The sequence below is a fragment of the Anser brachyrhynchus genome, assembly GCF_964034855.1.
Source record: "Anser brachyrhynchus genome assembly, chromosome: 18".
NCBI lineage: Eukaryota > Metazoa > Chordata > Aves > Anseriformes > Anatidae > Anser > Anser brachyrhynchus.
This window is the reverse complement of record NC_137711.1, coordinates 10,592,949-10,608,988: the sequence shown is the minus strand read 5'-3', so window position 1 is coordinate 10,608,988 and position 16,040 is coordinate 10,592,949. Positions and strand designations below refer to the sequence as shown.

Below are 16,040 nucleotides of genomic sequence, written 5' to 3'. Positions count from 1 at the left end.
GTGTGTTGTATCATAAAAGCGTTTGTTTAAATGGCTTTCCTAGCGCTCTCAGCAGTAAATACTTCTGACAAATGCGCTGAGCAAACCTCATCTTCCTCTTTCATTTATCGCCTTGTAAATTGAAAAATTATGGCAGGAATAAAAAATCCGTGCTGCCTCGGAGCAGCTGCCTGCTTCGCAGCCCCTTGTCCCCGTTCAGCCGCCTGTGATGCGGGGCTGCAGCCGGATGGTGGCACCTCGGAGCCGCGGTTCCCTGCTCCTGGGGTCCCAAAGCCACCCAAAGGTGCTCCAGCCCCTTCCCAGCCTCCTGGCCGGAGTCTCCCAGTGAACGAGGGAGGCTCCTCAGGCAAAGCCGGCGCCTCTAAGGCCATGCCATGGGCCAGAACCGTGCAGAGAGCCTCAGACATGCCTCGGGACAAACTCCAGTCAATTAGCAAAGTGGCCAAGTTTGTTAGCAGCACGCAATTAATTATCCTGTGCAACCTGCATGGAGAAGCAGTGTGAGCAAGTGGCCCCGGCGCTGATGCAAATAGTCTTTTAAATTTCCTTTTCTACCTTAGGTAAATTAGCTGCTTAGTCTGTTTATTACTATTAGTTATTTATTTATTAACTAAATAAAATGAACCACATCCAACATTAATTTTATTGCTTCTGTTCAGGGACACAAATAATGCCAGATAACGTGTCTTGGATGGGCTGCCCACTTCAGCCCAGCTCAAGACTAACAGAAGACTCAAATCACACCTGGTTTGAGCAGGTTTTGTAGCTCCTTTGTTGCTGCTGTTCCATTTGTTTTAAGTAACACCAACAATAATAAACACAACTGTGCCTTGAATAAAAGCAGCCGCTCCAGCCTTCCCCAGCCGATCTCTCCCAGGCGCAGGGGGGGACCTCCCCCAGAGGGCTGGAGCTCCGATGGGGTTAGGGATGTACATTTAGATCCATTCAGGACTTGGCTCGGGTGCTCTCCACCTGCTTTCAGAGCCTATGGTGGCTTTTCTTCCCGCACCCCCTTACCCATCCCCAGACCCCCCTGGCCCCCCCGGCCACCCCCACCCTCCAGCCTCTCCTCCCTTCTCTGCCCTGCAGTGCTGACCCCACAGCCCTCCTGTTCTCCCTTGGTCAACTTTTCCCCCTGTAATTATTTAACGTGATTATTGATGCTTCCTTGAGCACGGCCTCTTTGTGCAGTGATTTATGGAGTGCTTCCTCAGCCGCAGGACAATTTGGGGTGCTGAGCCATGATGGGGTGTGTGCAGGCACTGAAATCCCTTGCCTCGAAGGCAGGAGGTGTCTGAGATGCTGCAGAAGCACCCGGGAGGATTTAGCAGGTCTAATCCTGATTTCAGCCAAGGAGGATCCCAGCTGAAAGCATACTGCTTGGGGGATGCTCTGTAGGGCTGTCCCCGGTGGGGTTTTGCATTGCCCCCACCCCAGGAGGGGCTGCGCACAGCCGCCCCAGCCCCACGCTGTTTGCTTGGGTTTACATTCCCGCTAAGCCTCCTGGCATTAACAAGCCACTTCTCCCCGGACTGATGAAAGGATAAAAGCACCGAGTCGTGCCTGGGTTATTCGCTTCCTGGGGGATAACTCAACATCTTTCCCTTTCACCAAAGGACTTTTCCTGGGGAATTTTTGGCCAGCTCTTTGCAGGATGGTTTTATTGCTGGCGCAGGGTGGAGACAGGCTTTATTTTAAAGTGCTTTGGCTGCTTCATTTCAGTCTTTGTCGGTTGTGTTTCCTTTCATATGTACTTTTTTTTTTTTTCTTTTCTTTTTGGCTTTCATTTCCCAGGGCTCCCTCTTATCTGCCGTTGGAGACAGTCCTTATAAAAAAAAAAAAAAATCAAAACCCAAAGCACTCTCCCTGGGATGCTTTCAAGAGAAAGGCCCTGGCTCCTTTCAAACCTCTTTGGAGAAAAATAGATCCCAACCCTGCACACGCCACAGCCTCCAGGAAAGCCTTTGAAGTAAATTAAACCAAATTAGTGTCTATGATATAGATGAGCAGAGCAGCTCCCTGCTGTGCCACCGGCCTGGCCCTTTGCGTAATCTTTAACCCCGCTCCCTGGCTCCTGCTCGCCTCTAATTGACCGTGAGGCACCTGGGGGGGATTTGGAGGCGATGCCATCTGCCCTCGGCGGGGCAGCATTTCCTACTGACCACACCGAGGGCACGGGGAGCATTTAATAGCCCTGGGAGAAAGCAGGGCTAACAAATTGTATTTTTCCTTCTCCATTTTTTGTTTATCTAATCTTGTTTTTATCTCTCTTCCCCTTAATGAGACCCCCCTCCAGTGCCTTGGCCGTGCAGGTGGAGCTGCACCTGATCTCTTTGCAGCCCGGGAGCAGCAGAGCTGGAGGATTCCCAGCCCTGACAGCCTTAAACCTCTGCAGGTTGTGTTTTCCCAGTGCAGCCCTTTGTGTGGCTGACCCAGGACTCAGGGAACAGACAGAATTTGCCCACAAGCTGGGATGAGGTACGCTGGTGTTTAACTTAGCCAAAAAATGTTTGATTTTAGCATGGGGAGAATGGGTGTTGGGGGGATTTGAGCCTCTTTCGGCTGCGGTGTCATGCCTGGAAAGCAGCATGCGACTGGGCAGGCTCAGTGTGCACGCAGGCACTCAGCAGATACTGGTGTCCAGAGCTAATTGCATGAGCAAATTACACGTGTGCACGTGTGAGGGGTCTGCTGGCACCAGGAGGTAGCTGCACACCCGAGAGTCCCTGGAGCAGCTCAGCCCTTGGTGCCCAACCTGCAGAGCTGGGCTGGGGCCTGGCTGCAGGTGCTGTTCTGAACGTGCACGGCTCTCCTGGGGGTCCTGAGCTGTGCCCCAAACCTGACTGGGTGTGCTGGGCACCAGAATAGGCCTCGAGTCCCCAGGTGGGCAGCCGACTGAGCCCCCTGTGCCCGCTGGGTGTGTTAGCTGCTTCTCTGGATGCTTTTGGTGCCCTTCAAAGGATGGGTGCAGGACTGGTCCCTCCCAGGGGAGAGCAGGGTGCAAGTACTGGGCTGGGCTCTGCCCAGGTGCCCCAGGCACGTTTAGCTCCTGGTTCTGGGGGTCCCCAGCTGTGCTGGGGGGTTGCAGCAGGTGCTTCCCTCTTGGGGTTCACCAGGGCCTTCACAAAGCTGCAGCAGGGCCGCCCACCCCTTTCCCTAAGAGGTCTCAGAGCAACCCCTGGGGACACCCCAGGACAAGTGTCACTGCGCTGGGACATCTCCTGCAGCAGCAATAGTCTGTGAAGGGCTTTGAGCCCTGATGGTGGCACCAGCTGAGCTGCTTCTGGCAGGGAGTGACCAGAAGCATCTGGATGTGGCCAGCGAAGGCAGAAATGGGAATAAAGGCGTGAAATTTGGTGTTAAAACCAAAAGGCCATGCTGGGTGCCGCCTGGCTGAATTTCCCAGCCTCAGAGAGGATGCTCTGCGGTCCTGCAGCAGCCTGAGAGCATTTCCTCTGAGACTGTGCTTGCCCGACAGCATATGTGGCAATTATTTTGGTCCCCGCAAGCATTCATGTGGACAGAGGCTTCAGAAGGGGCTGCATATTTTATAAGCACGGCTATAAATAAATCATGGCCAAATTACATCATGAAGCAAAAACAAATCCCCGTGAAGCTGACAGGCAAACAAACAAAATCCCTGATCCCTGGAAATGTGCAAGAGCGGGCAGCAGGTTCCTGTGGCACTTGCAGCAGGCTGCAGGGCTCCGGGCCCTGATAGCAAACGTGACATTTGGCCGCTTGCCTGGACTCCGAGTCGTGCAGATATCTGCCTTGCTTTCACTGTGTCATGTCAAAGTGGCATGAGTCTGTTCTAGCTTTAAAATCACCTTATTTATTTCATTTTCCATATATCTGGATCCTGTGCAACCTGCATTCGGATTTTGCTTATTGTGTGTAAGGATTCACAGGCACGGTCAATTTTATTTTGAAGCACCAACGTTTTGGCTCTAGGCTGTGGATTCAATGCTACCCAGCTCAGACTGACACTTAGCAGTCAGCGGAGCGGGTGGAATGTTTTGGGGGATGTGGAATAGGTCCATTTCCAGGAGGATTTGCACCCTCCCAAAACCTGGTGCTGAGCTGTCTCTGGGTGACATGCACACGCGATGTCCCCTGCCTCTGCCAGTCCTGGGCTGCTCTGCCTGGAAAAATCAAGTGGTCCCACAATGGGGCTTAATGCTGGGCAAAAGGAGGAGCCAATAAATCTCTATGAATGTAAACGATGTCATCTTTAACCGAGGCCGTGTAGCGTGTGAAGCTCTTACCGGGAGGGTGGGCAGCTCCCCGCTGTAAGGTCAGCCTGGGTTATCTGGTGCCTGCGGGGCTGGGAAGCGGTCTGTCTCAGCAGGTTTATAGCCCTTCCTATTTCCCACCAGCCCTGTAATGTCAGGCATGGTGCTAGAACTCTCCTGCATGGAAAACCTGGGCTTGTACCTAGGAGAACGCAAGGAGAAGCTTTTTAGCTATGAATCAGAGCAGCGAGAAGGAAATTCTCATTGCTGGGGTGGTAGGAGGAATTGCAGGCTGTCCCTGCTGCCTTGTAAGTGATCTAACTAAATGCTTCAGGTGCCCAGAGGCAAAAAATGAGAATAAGAAGGAGTGACATTGTCACTTGGAGGCTGCTGCTGGGATGTCAGAGCGTGCCCTGCACCAGCACAAGTTTGGGAGCATTTACTCCAGAGCTGGCTTTCCTGGGGCTCATACCCGTGTTTGGGTGCTGGGTGCTGCCCTGCTAACACCCCCAGCTGCTTCGCCTTTGGCCCTGGAGCTGCTTTGCCACCCAGGTGGGCACTGGGGCTGTGGGTGGGGATTTAGGAGCTCCAGGCTGGCCTCTCCACCTCATTTCTGCCTGGTGGCATCCCCTGGGCTCGCCCAGCCCAGCAGGCCCGGCAGCAGGGCCGAGCACATGTGGAAACCAGGCAGGGAAGCACGTCAGTGACGATGGCAAACCGTGGCAGAGCAGGGAGCTCAGCCGGGACCCTCCCTCCCTCATTCTTTGTTTTATGGGCTTATAAATAATAGATAGGGTGGGCTGGGGGTGAGGCAGGAGCATGGATGGCTTGCCCGGCGTGGCATTGCTTCCCCACTGCGCAGCTGCTTGGAGAACCCTTGGTCCCCATCCCAGGGGCTGGGGCCGGGTGTCCCGCTCCCGACTGTCCCCCAGGGGTGGCCGGGTCCCAGCAGTGCCCTCCAAACCCCAGGCAGGGCAGCGGAGGTGGTGGGGAGAAAGCTGGGCAGAGGGAGGGGAGCCCTTAAATATTCCAATCGCTCTATCTTCTGGGAGATAATACTTTTAATTTTCGTCACACAAAGAATATGTCCTGAACCAGAAGGGGTTTGCCTAATTCATCATGCTTGCTTTCCACACAATAACGGGGCTGACAAGCATAACATTTTAAAATGAGAGAAGTGGACATAATTAATGCTCATGAATTGCAAACGCTTCTTTATTAAAGGGCTTTCGCTTGCCCCTGGACCATCTGCTTCATATCACTGGGCAGGGGTCCTGAGGCTATAATAACTTGCAGCTTTAATAATTTTACCTCTTAATTAAAGCTCATCTCCAAGTGCAGGAGCACAGACATGTTCCGGGCCCAGATTCGATTTGAATGGAGGAAACCTTGAGGGATGGATAATAGAATTTGCATCCTCGCCTTTGAAGCATCCCTCGGATGAGGGCCTTGGCCCCATGCAAGACCTCCACGTGCTGGTGCTGGCTCTGCCTGGGGGGCTGCGTGTGCCCCCTGCCTGGGGGGGCTGGGGGGCCCATAGGAGGTGGGGTCTGCCCCTCCGTGATTGCCTTGTGTGGCTCCAATGGGGCCGTGCTGGAGGAAGGAGCGAAGGGACGTGGGGTCCCTGCTTGGGGAAGGGGAAGGAGGGAACAGAGAGGCCATAAAGGCTGAAACTTCATCTGCACCTTTCCATCCATCCCTCCCAAAAAGCCGGTGTGGTTTCCCTCTCAGGGCTTCATCTCTGCCAATGCTTTCCAGAAAGTCACCGTGGTTTCTGTCCAGAGACGGGAAGTCTGAGCTCTGGGCCTCCTGTGATGGCCGTGGCAGCGTTTTGGAGAGGCAAGGCTAAGACATCAGGTGGGCTCCTGTCTAAGCAATAGGAGAGATGATGGCAATTTTACCTGCAGGAGGGTCCCCAGCCCCCAAACCCTGGTGCTGGGTTAAATAAAGCCCTGGACTGTGCAGGGGAGCGGGTCCCGGGCTCTGTCTGGTGCCTCTGGAGCCTCAGGGCAGCTGTGCAGCAACCCCTGAGCCCAGCAGGGCCTGCGGCCGAGCCAGCACCACCCGCATCTGCTGTCCCTGCAGATTTGGGATCCCCGGGCACCCCTCGGGGGGCTGCGCTCCATGCAAATGGGGTGAGCTGACAGCCCGTGAAATACGGGGAATTAATGCACACTTCATTGCTGCGAGGCGCGAGGCCGAAGGTCGAGGGCCATTAAGAAAACTAGGTATGAATTAATGCTCCATAATTCACACATCCCGGGCCTTCCTACAGGCAGAACATTTTATTCTAAAATGTTGTTTTAATTATTTACATGTTAATTGATTGGTATAGAAGCGGATTCGCCGAAGGTGCATTAATGAGGAAGTGGTTGGCTTTTGAGTGACACTTTGTTTGTCCAAAGCGAAAATCAATATGTAACTGAAGAACCAGAAAGACACCTTGATTTTATTTATTTATTTATTTATTTATTTATTTATTTATTCTTCCTAGTGGCTGAAATGCCCTGTGTAAGGCAGAGATGCATATAGCAGAGATGTCCACTGAACTCCATCAGCCTTGGAAAGCTGTGTTAAAGGTAGAGGAGATGGAAACTTGTCTGGGTAGCTGAGAACATACAGCTTGATCGCAAACAGCTATTGCAAAGCCTCTGCCCCAGTGCTTCCCCCTGTTGCAGCTGGGCTGGGAGCTCCAAGGGTCCCTCCTGCCCCCGGCAGCCATGCAGACACCTCTCACACATGTAGCACTGGGTTTCAGCTCCAACATCTGCACGGAACAGCAGTGGTCCTGGTGGGGGCTTGGTCCCTGAGAGCCCCTGGGGAATTTCCCTGCTAGCAACCAAGCTCCGCTGCCCTCCTGCCATGTCGCTCCCCTGCGGCTGCGCTCACCTGGGGCGGGAGAGGGCAGGGGAGGCTCCTGCTGCACTGTGCAGCTGGTTGAATTTTCTTTACTTTCTTGGAAGCTCGGAGAAAAACAGTTATTTTAGTTGTTGCAACAGTTTCCTTTTGTTTTTGCTTTGCTGACCAAAGCAGCTGGTTTTCAAACACTTCTTCAGGAAAAATCTTCTGGTTTGCATTACAGAAAACAAAACAAACAGCTGCTTTTCTGCAGCCAATGTGTACTTTAAGGAAAATTCTTGCTTTTAATGAAAAATTGGAACAAATGATTAATCATGGCTTTTCTTTTTTCTTTGTTTTTCCTCCTTAAAAAAATATTGCATTTCCAGTGACATGCCGCCAGGCAAATTCCCAGTTTGAGGGGACACACATGGTGCTGCCACTGGTTCTGTCTGCCGGGGCTCACCCAGGAATTTGGGCAACAGCCATTCCCACCCGTGATGCTGCAGGTAGCTCGGCTCGGCAGGGACCATGCGCTGCGCAGGGGAGCACAGAGCACGGGAGCAGGGGTTTGCAGCAGCCGACTTCTCCTGGGCTCCTCGTGGGCTTTTGGAGCCTCATGCACCATGGATGGAGTTGGGTGGGACGGGCTGTCCTCCCTAAGAGGTAAATCAGCCCTGAAGTGGGCCTGGGATTGTCTTTGAGAAGCTTAAACCACATTTCAGGAGAAACCCATCGAGCTATGATTTTTATCTTCCTTAACTGCAACCTTTTGGTCCCCTGCTGTCCCTGAGCTGCGGACACCACCATGAGCCCATGAGCTGCAGGGAGGGACACACCACCACCGCCTCTGCAGGCAGGCAGCGCTTATCCAAGCTGTCCCCTCTGGGTTGTGTTTTCCAGTAACTGGGAGAGCTAAAGACGAGTTACGTGTGTTTCTGGAAAGCTGTGGTTCTCCAGGAGTTGCCCTGTTTGTGGAAGGTGAAGAAAGCTCTGAATGCTGTGATGAGCCCCAAGTGTTGTGTGCAGGAGAAAGGGGTGAAGGCTGGGGAAGGGCTGGAGGCTCCGTAGGGAGGAAAATCCCCTGGGATTAGGAGGAGAGGGGGAGACACAAATACACCCTGGCGGGTTTATTTCCAACCCAATACAGAATCAGACCCCAAATTCTGCAGCACCAGAGCATCCCCAGACCTTTGGGAAACATCCACCCAGTGCAGCAGCCCACCCAAAACACTGTGGAGCCCAAATGAGCCCCAGGAAGCCTTCCTAATTTTATGGGGGGTCTTGGAGCCATGGGGAGCAGGACAGGCTGAGAGAGATGGGTCTGGCCACACTGCTGCTGCTTCGCAGTCGCGCAGCAGGGCTCGCCAACGCCTGTGCAAAGCAGAGCCTGGGCTCTTTGAAGGCAAATCTGCAGCCACGAGAGGGTGCATTTGTCCTTACAGTTGAGCTCGCAGCATGCGTAAAAAGAGTTCAAAGGAATTAGTGGAAGGTCCTCGGAAATGCTGCACAGCTGGGGTCTGTGTGTCCTGAGGAGCTGGGAGGAAATTAAAGACCCCAAGCAGCTCAAACACATCCTAGCACTCTGCAGAATAAGTCAGGTAATGTGCAAAAAATCACTGCCAAGGACTGGTTTCAGCCCCCTTTAACCCACCTGATTGTAGTGAAACCAAAAGAAAATCCCTTTGACACCAGCACTGTGTGTTTTTTACCAGGCTGTTGCAAGAGAGTATCAGTATGGGTAGTATATTCCAGGGAGGGGGGAAAAAAAAGCTTTGAGAGACTTTGTCCACAATAGGCAGGCTGCTGGAAGCTGCCCTGCATCGCCCAGGAGAGCCAGGGCCACCCAGGTGCTGAGACGTCAGCCCAGCCTCCTACTCCCTTGCATCTCAGCCCCCCAGTCTCCGAGAGGGGAGCAGGGATCTGTCCTGCCCTCCTGTCCCACGCACTGGGTACAAATCCAGCTTCGGCATCATGGGTGACCGCGGGTGCCTGTAGCAGCCAGGTTCTGGGTCAGGACCCAGCCCCACAGCAGCATGGAAGGGGTTAGCGGGCTGAAATTAGCCTTTGTCTGCAGCAGGATCATGTCAAGGACGGGCAGCCTGTCTTTGGGAAAGGGCTGGAGGAAAGGTGACTGCAGGACCAGTGCAGGAGAGGGGAGCAGAGCGGGAACCCCGCCGTATCACTGATGCAGCCACGGGTTTGGATGAAAATGTTCCTCCAAATGGTCAGTGGCTCTGGGTTTCTGGCAAGGGCTCTTCTGAGCAGCAACCAGACTTTTCCTGCTCCTCCAAGAAAGAGAAGGTGAAGAAGTGACGTTGGGAGGATGTAGGAGACCCTCCAGGGACGGGCTCCAGCCCAAGGCAGCTCCCATGTGAAGTGACGATGAGGAGGAAGGGGAGGTAGACACAATTTGGGGGTTGCAGCCACCCAATAAATGCAATCTGGTGCTTGAGGGAAGCAGCCTGCGGGGCAGGGAGTGAGAGCTCACCCCCAGCCCTCAGTAAATGAATGCTCCCAGGGTGAAGGCTCAGGGCTGTGGTGGGATCCCGGCAGTGGTGGCAGTGCTGCGGGGCACGCAGCAAGGCTAGGGAGGGTCTGTGTGGGGAAGGTGGCACAGACAGGAGGTATTTTGTGCAAAAACGGGCAGGGAGAGAGGGAAATGGTTCACCCTCTGATGCTTTCTAAAGAAAACTTCCAGATTAAAAGCAAAATCCCATAATATTGTCTAAAAAAATGGTGTATTGCCCATAGGCATGGATCTCATAAAGGCTGGAAAAAGGCACCTCTCAAAGGAACTTTTCAGTGAAAAGCCCTCGAGCAGCCCACGCTCACGTCCCGCGGGGGCACACCTTGGCAGGGGGCTTTATTTATCCAGCTGGGACGTGATCCCAAGCCTTCATGGCCACACCAGGATGTTTAGCCCAAGAGGTTGAGGGTGACTGAAGATTTATTCTGTGCAGGGAATATGCGCCCTCAAAAGGAAGGAAAAGCAAGCACTTTGGGCACGGGCACGAGTGGAATATTGGCATTATTGGTTCCACTGTTTCATTGTGCACAGGGCCCTGGTTTAGGCATTAAGAGAAGGGAGCTGCAGGGACGTCGAACAGAGGATGGGAAGCACAGAGGACCTGCAGACGGTAAATGAATCTTCCCATTTCTCTCCAAATGAGTTATTAATCATCGCTCATTTACATATTCATTAACCATAACACACACCATATTTTTATTAATGTGGCAAAGAAACAATTATAGGTGAAAAATGGCTTGTCTGTTTATTTTATACACGGATCTTGTTCCTCATTTGCATGATTTAAAAAAAAATGATGTTTCTTCTTGCCACGCCAAAAGGAAAGCGGTTGTTTGGGCTGTGTTCCAGTCGGAGACTACGGAAGGGCTACTGGGATGAGCAGCAGGGGAGCAACCAGGATTGGGTGCCTTTTATCTTTATTTTATTTTTATTTTTTTTGCCAGGAACCATCAGTCCTGGGCTGGGACGAAGGAGAGCAGCCCGGTCCAGGTATTTCAGTCCGGTGGCCTGTGGGTACGTCCCGGCTGTAGGGCTTCAGAGGATGCCTTGAGAAGGGGCTGCAAAAAAACCCCAAAGCCCTCTCTGTGCATTTCCACTCAAGCAAGTGAAAGGTGGGGAGCAGAAATAACAAATGAATATTCAAAGACTAATTCGGAATTGATTATAAAGGGGAACCATCGAACAGTCAATAGTTTCTTTTATTCTTAGGAACGTGACATGAGGCTTGGGGATATCATTCCTCAGGCACTTTAATCCAAAGTTCCTTCCCACTTCCTTCCCTGCAATTTTATGAGGAATATTACAGGATTTCAGTGAAGTTTTAGTAAACCAGCCATGAGGCACTAGTCCAAAGGGAAAGATTTGCTTCTCTCACGGTCATTTCTTTGGTCAGGAACATGAAGACAGTGTTCAACAAAATGATGTTGCAGTGAAAAAAAAAATACATTGCCAATTACAATCTCTTATTGTGACTTACTGTGGGTGAACAGCGGGGCTGGGGGTGTTGTCTGGGTGCTGGGTGCCAGGCATCAAACCCAGCTCTGGAAGGGTCCTTCCCATCCCCATCGCCAGCTCCCTGCTCTGACTGGCAAGGAAAGTAAAAGCCATTTGCCTCTTTTCTAGCAAGGGCAGCAGCCCAGTTTCTAGAGTTGTCCCCACACAGGGTCCAGGGCTCAGATGTAGTCTCCAGTTCATCAAATTCCCATCCTGGGGGCAGCAGGACTGTGTTCTTACCTGGCTTCCCTACGTGTAGGCACTGCGGGACACGGCGTACAGGGATGTGCATGGGGAGTCCCTTTTGTCTGCTTTGCATGCTCTGGTCTCAGTGCTTGGGAAACAACTAAGGTCTTTGGAACTGCCTCTGCTCTGGGAAATTCAAGAGAAATCATCTAAAAGCAAAGGCTGGAGAGCTGGAGGAGTAGACAGACAGACACGGTGTCATCTCCATAGGAAAGCTGGATTAGAAATTTGGAAAGCAAGGAGAGAGAGGACAGGGCTTCAGGGAGGGAGGCTACTCAGATGCATTCAGATGGTGGGGTTTTGGTGGAGAAAAGGGCATCGAGCATCAGGAGAGGGGGGCACAGCACAGCAGGAGGGCAGCAAGGGCGGTGGGGCGAGGAAGGAAATGCAGCTGCGGCTGCTTACATGGGTGAGGGGACTGGGAGTGCCCTGTACATGGTCCCCAGCACAAAATGCTGTTTGCAAGTAAAGAGGAATAAATTGCATTTTACTACAACATTTGAAGACATTGCTGACATCAGGCACCAGAGGACACCCGTTGCAATCCTGGGAGGGATCCTTACGACTGTTGGAGTTTTATTTGTGCAAGCAGCAACCTTGCTGCAAAATTTTCTCCCTATACTAGGGAAAGGGACTCCGAGCAGCCAGCTGGTGGGAGGACATGTATCTCTGTCCGTCCTCGCTCCCCTTCTCATGCATGAATGCACTGGCTGATTTCATCCAAATTTGACGGGAAGGTAACTACCGAAATAACAAACGTGTGTACCTGCATGGGAAATGGGCTGGGGTTTGGTCAGTGTCACTTTTGCTTCCAGTTGCTTTGGGCTGACTCCCGCAGCTGAGCCCAGTGCCTGGCATGCCACAGCCAGCATCTCTGTCAAGGGAGGACCGGGACAGGAGTTTTATGGGCATGGGCAGAGATGACAGCAATCTTAGCCCTAATTCAGTTACAAAATGAATCAAAGGGGAGACACACATCTGTAGGAAAACAGAGTACATTCGTTCTGCTGTTCATGGAACTGCCCATCTTCTGCGTATAGGTGGGAGTTCAGAACACCCCTTATTACTTCTTAACATGACCTTTGCATTTATTTCTTATTCAAATAATAAAAAAAAAAATCTGGAAGGGGGAGTTTCTTTCAGAGATCATCTGCCAAGTCTGGTCCATTTCCATAAAAGTCTAGTGCAGGGAGAAATGGTATAGTTTCACAATGTATGAGAAACTAGAAAGCTTTGCCAAAAAAAAAAAAAAACCAACAACAACAAAAAAAAAACAGCTCTGGGTGTAAGCCTTCCTTCAGCATCCGGGGGTGGTTTTGCACCGCCCTGCTCCTGCTGGCAGGTAGCAATTCGTGACCCTCCCATTTACTGCAAGCAGGCAAAGTGCCCTGCAGTGTCTGGGGTTTTCCATGAACTTGAAAGAGTCTGTTCAGTGTATTTGTTCTCCTTTACTGATGATATTTTTGATCGACCTCTGTTTCTCCAATTTCTGGCTTGCATTTCTCGCCTTCTTATTTAATGATTATTATTACTTAGGAATGCTTTCCGGCCCTTGGTGTTAATGTGTCCTGGAACTGCACTAGAAGTAGGCTGCACAGCCCCGGTTTCTGTTCCCCAGTGTCACAGAGCATACGAAAACCAGACGATCAGACGTTCTGAAAATGTATAATACGCAAATCCAAAGGAATCACACCAAGGGCGCTTGGTTAAAACCTGGGGGGAGCTGGAGACGGGAAGCACCCCGTGGCTGCCTCTGCGGTCCCCGTACGGCTGAGAGCTCCTGGCAGATCAGCAGGGCTGCGTTGCATGAACATCAATTCCTCTTTCAAGAGGGAAAGTCATATAACACAGGCTCCCAGTCAAGCTATACTTGATCACAAGCTTTTGCTTTAATTAATTACAGCGTAGCTGTTTTCTTGCAGTTTGAACCAGAGTTTGCCAGTATTGCACTAACAATAAAAACACAAGAATATGATGCAGCACTTTTCAATTAGTGTTAAAAAACTGGTTGGTATTGCTGTCTGGATTTTTTTATGGGAAACTGAGGCATGGGAATGGCTTTGGGTGTCTCCAAATGGCCTTGGAAGGTAAACATGCTGCTTTCCCACCTCGTCTCTGCATCCTGCTGGGGCAGGATGGGTCTCAGGTCCTGCCCCTTACGGCTGAACCAGACTGGTCTCATCATAAACCAGGCGGTTGGCATCACTGTCCCCCTGAGGGTTTTCTGGGACTTGCTTACTCTGTTTTTATTCCGGTCGATCCATCAGTACAGGGAAAGGGAATGATTTTTATCTTCTTTATAAAGTTTGAGAAGCTGCTGCCGATGGTCTCCCACCATTGGGCTACCCGAGCCCCAGACCTGCCCTGGAGCCTCCCTCCCTCCCTCGTGCCATAACACCCATCTGCTCCCCCGGGACTGTTCCCATGCTCACAGCTCACACAGGAATCTCTTTTGACAGGATCAGGCCCTACCTTTGCAGAGCCTACAGACTGCCCTTGGTCAAAACGATGGCTTTAAAATTAAGCTCCGAGCTACGTGCCTCTCTCGGAGGTGCTGCCTTTGTCACTCACAGAGAAGTGCAGAGATTTATCAGCAGTGAAGCCGGGGGAGCTGGCTTTCAGCAGCTCCATTTCTGCTTGTGCATCATAATCAGCCCTATTAAAACCAAATCATCTCCCCCAGACTATTGCATTCAAGCATTTCTTCCCTCCTTTGTTTCCATCGGTGCTCTCCTCCTCGCCCAAGCCCTTAAACAACCTTGACTGCAATGAGTTGTCGATCAGCAGAAAGCCTCATCCGTTCAACGTGAAAATATTGATGCTTCTGCGTCATTTCATAGCACATCTGGGGTCCCTTGGGTCCGCATACCATCACTGCCCAGCAGGCCAGGCCAAGAAAAGCACGAGGAAGAAAAATAAATGTGATGACAGTTGGGCCCTTGCAAATGAGTCTGGGTCTGAAACAAGCCAGAAAAGGATAAGCATCTTGCGCTGACCCGCATGGAACGTGCGATGTTCACACCGTGGGGGCAAAGGTCTGCAACGTGAGCTTGCACCACTAATATAGGCAGATTTCCTGCCTATTGCTGCTAAAGGAAATATTTGGACACTTGCTGATCAGCTGTGTTGCAACGCCTATGTGTGAACCAAGAGGAGAGAGCCTGGGCTGCTGGGGGTGGCAAGGGGCTGCTCCGGCAGGAGCTCCTCCAGCAGGAGCTCCTCCAACCCTGGTTTTCTGGGCATGGCTTCTGCCCATGTGTGTGTTTGGGTTTGGCAATCCTACAGGTACGCCTTAGGCTCCCTTGTTTTTTAGCCAGCATGCTCCTGCTTGAGCTGTCTTGGCATACAAACCCTTCTGGCCAGGTGCAGAAATACGTGCTTGGAGTCTGTGCTAGGGTCCAGGGAGCTGCTTCTCAGGTGACTGAAATTCACTCTTCACAGGGGCTTAAATTCACTTTTTAGGAGCTCAGGGTTGAAGGACAGACTTTTCTTGAAGGCGGGAGGAGTTTGACTCCATCTCCTTTGCAATGAAGAGTTAACCTGAATCCAAACAGCACATTCTGGCTTTTATTGTCCTCCAATGCCACCACACGATTCCTGGGGCTGCTTTTCCCTGCCTTTTTAGCTGTTCACATTCCTCTCCCTTCCTGCACACCATGAGTCTCTGGGTGGTTTATGCACACTTGGCTGAGGCTCAGTTCCCTGTGGTCCTCTCCATTCCTCAGCCTTGGGGCTCCAGCACATGCCCTGGGTTCTGGTTAACTTCTGCTCCACCAGCAACCTGGAAAACTTCTCCAGCAACGTCAGAAATCTCCAGCAGTTGATATTTATTAAGGCTTTTGCTGCCTGTAAGAAATGTAAAAGCCAATCCAAGTGATTGATAGGCTCAATCTGAATTGCTCCGTGTTTTCTTAGCCAGGCTGAGATTTGGCTTAATGAATGAAATCTGGAATTCTCTTCCCAGCAGCAGCACAGCTGACCGCAGCTTCTGGCTGGGCTGATAGCAGAGATGAAATAAAGGCTTAGCAGCACCCGGTCTGTGAGAGCCAGGTAGACAACTGCCATCTGAGCCCGTGCCTGTCTCGCGTGCACAGCAGTGGCCTCCGGGGACTGCTGGCCCTTCCCTTCCCAACACCGGTCAGCTGAAACCACGGTCAGCAGCAGTGATGAGTTGTTTTGGGTTGAGGTCTGGCACCACCTCTATCTCGACATACATCTGCCCCTGCTTGTTTGGGAATAAACCATAACTCATGCCTTCAAAGCAAAGCCAAGCTGCCAAGTTTCAGTGCAGAGCCTCCTGTCCATTAAATCTGGAGAAGGTTCTGTGACTGCTGCTATACCCCATCCAAAGCCTTTTGATCGCAGCTGCCCGTGCCACAAATCTGCCACAGCCAACAGACCACCTCAGCCAACACATAACCTGTGCACCACATCCATCTGTCAGAGGCATTTTGTGAGCCCTGTCAGAAAGCGCCCTGCAGCTCAGGACTTGCAGGGATGCATTGCCAAGGAGGTATCTTTCCAGCAAAACAGCCCGACACATTTCTCCTGCATGCAAACAGCCCGGGGTGGGGTAAAATGTGGGAGCAGAAGGCAACTTCGCGTGACAGCAAACAGAGATGCTGAATCACAGGGCATCCCCTTTCAGCGCTGGGGAGTGGTGAGGAATTGCAGAGGCTGTGCCGGGTAGATGGCAA

At 51.8% G+C, this 16,040-nt stretch overlaps 1 long non-coding RNA gene across 1 annotated transcript; it reads left to right on the top strand.

Moving 5' to 3' along the window:
* Positions 1–2,125: 2,125 nt before the first annotated feature.
* On the top strand, positions 2,126–11,410 carry LOC308180144. The gene is made up of 3 exons (XR_013940771.1): positions 2,126–2,478; positions 10,135–10,213; positions 10,548–11,410. It is a non-coding gene; the product is annotated as an uncharacterized lncRNA (long non-coding RNA).
* Positions 11,411–16,040: the final 4,630 nt, after the last annotated feature.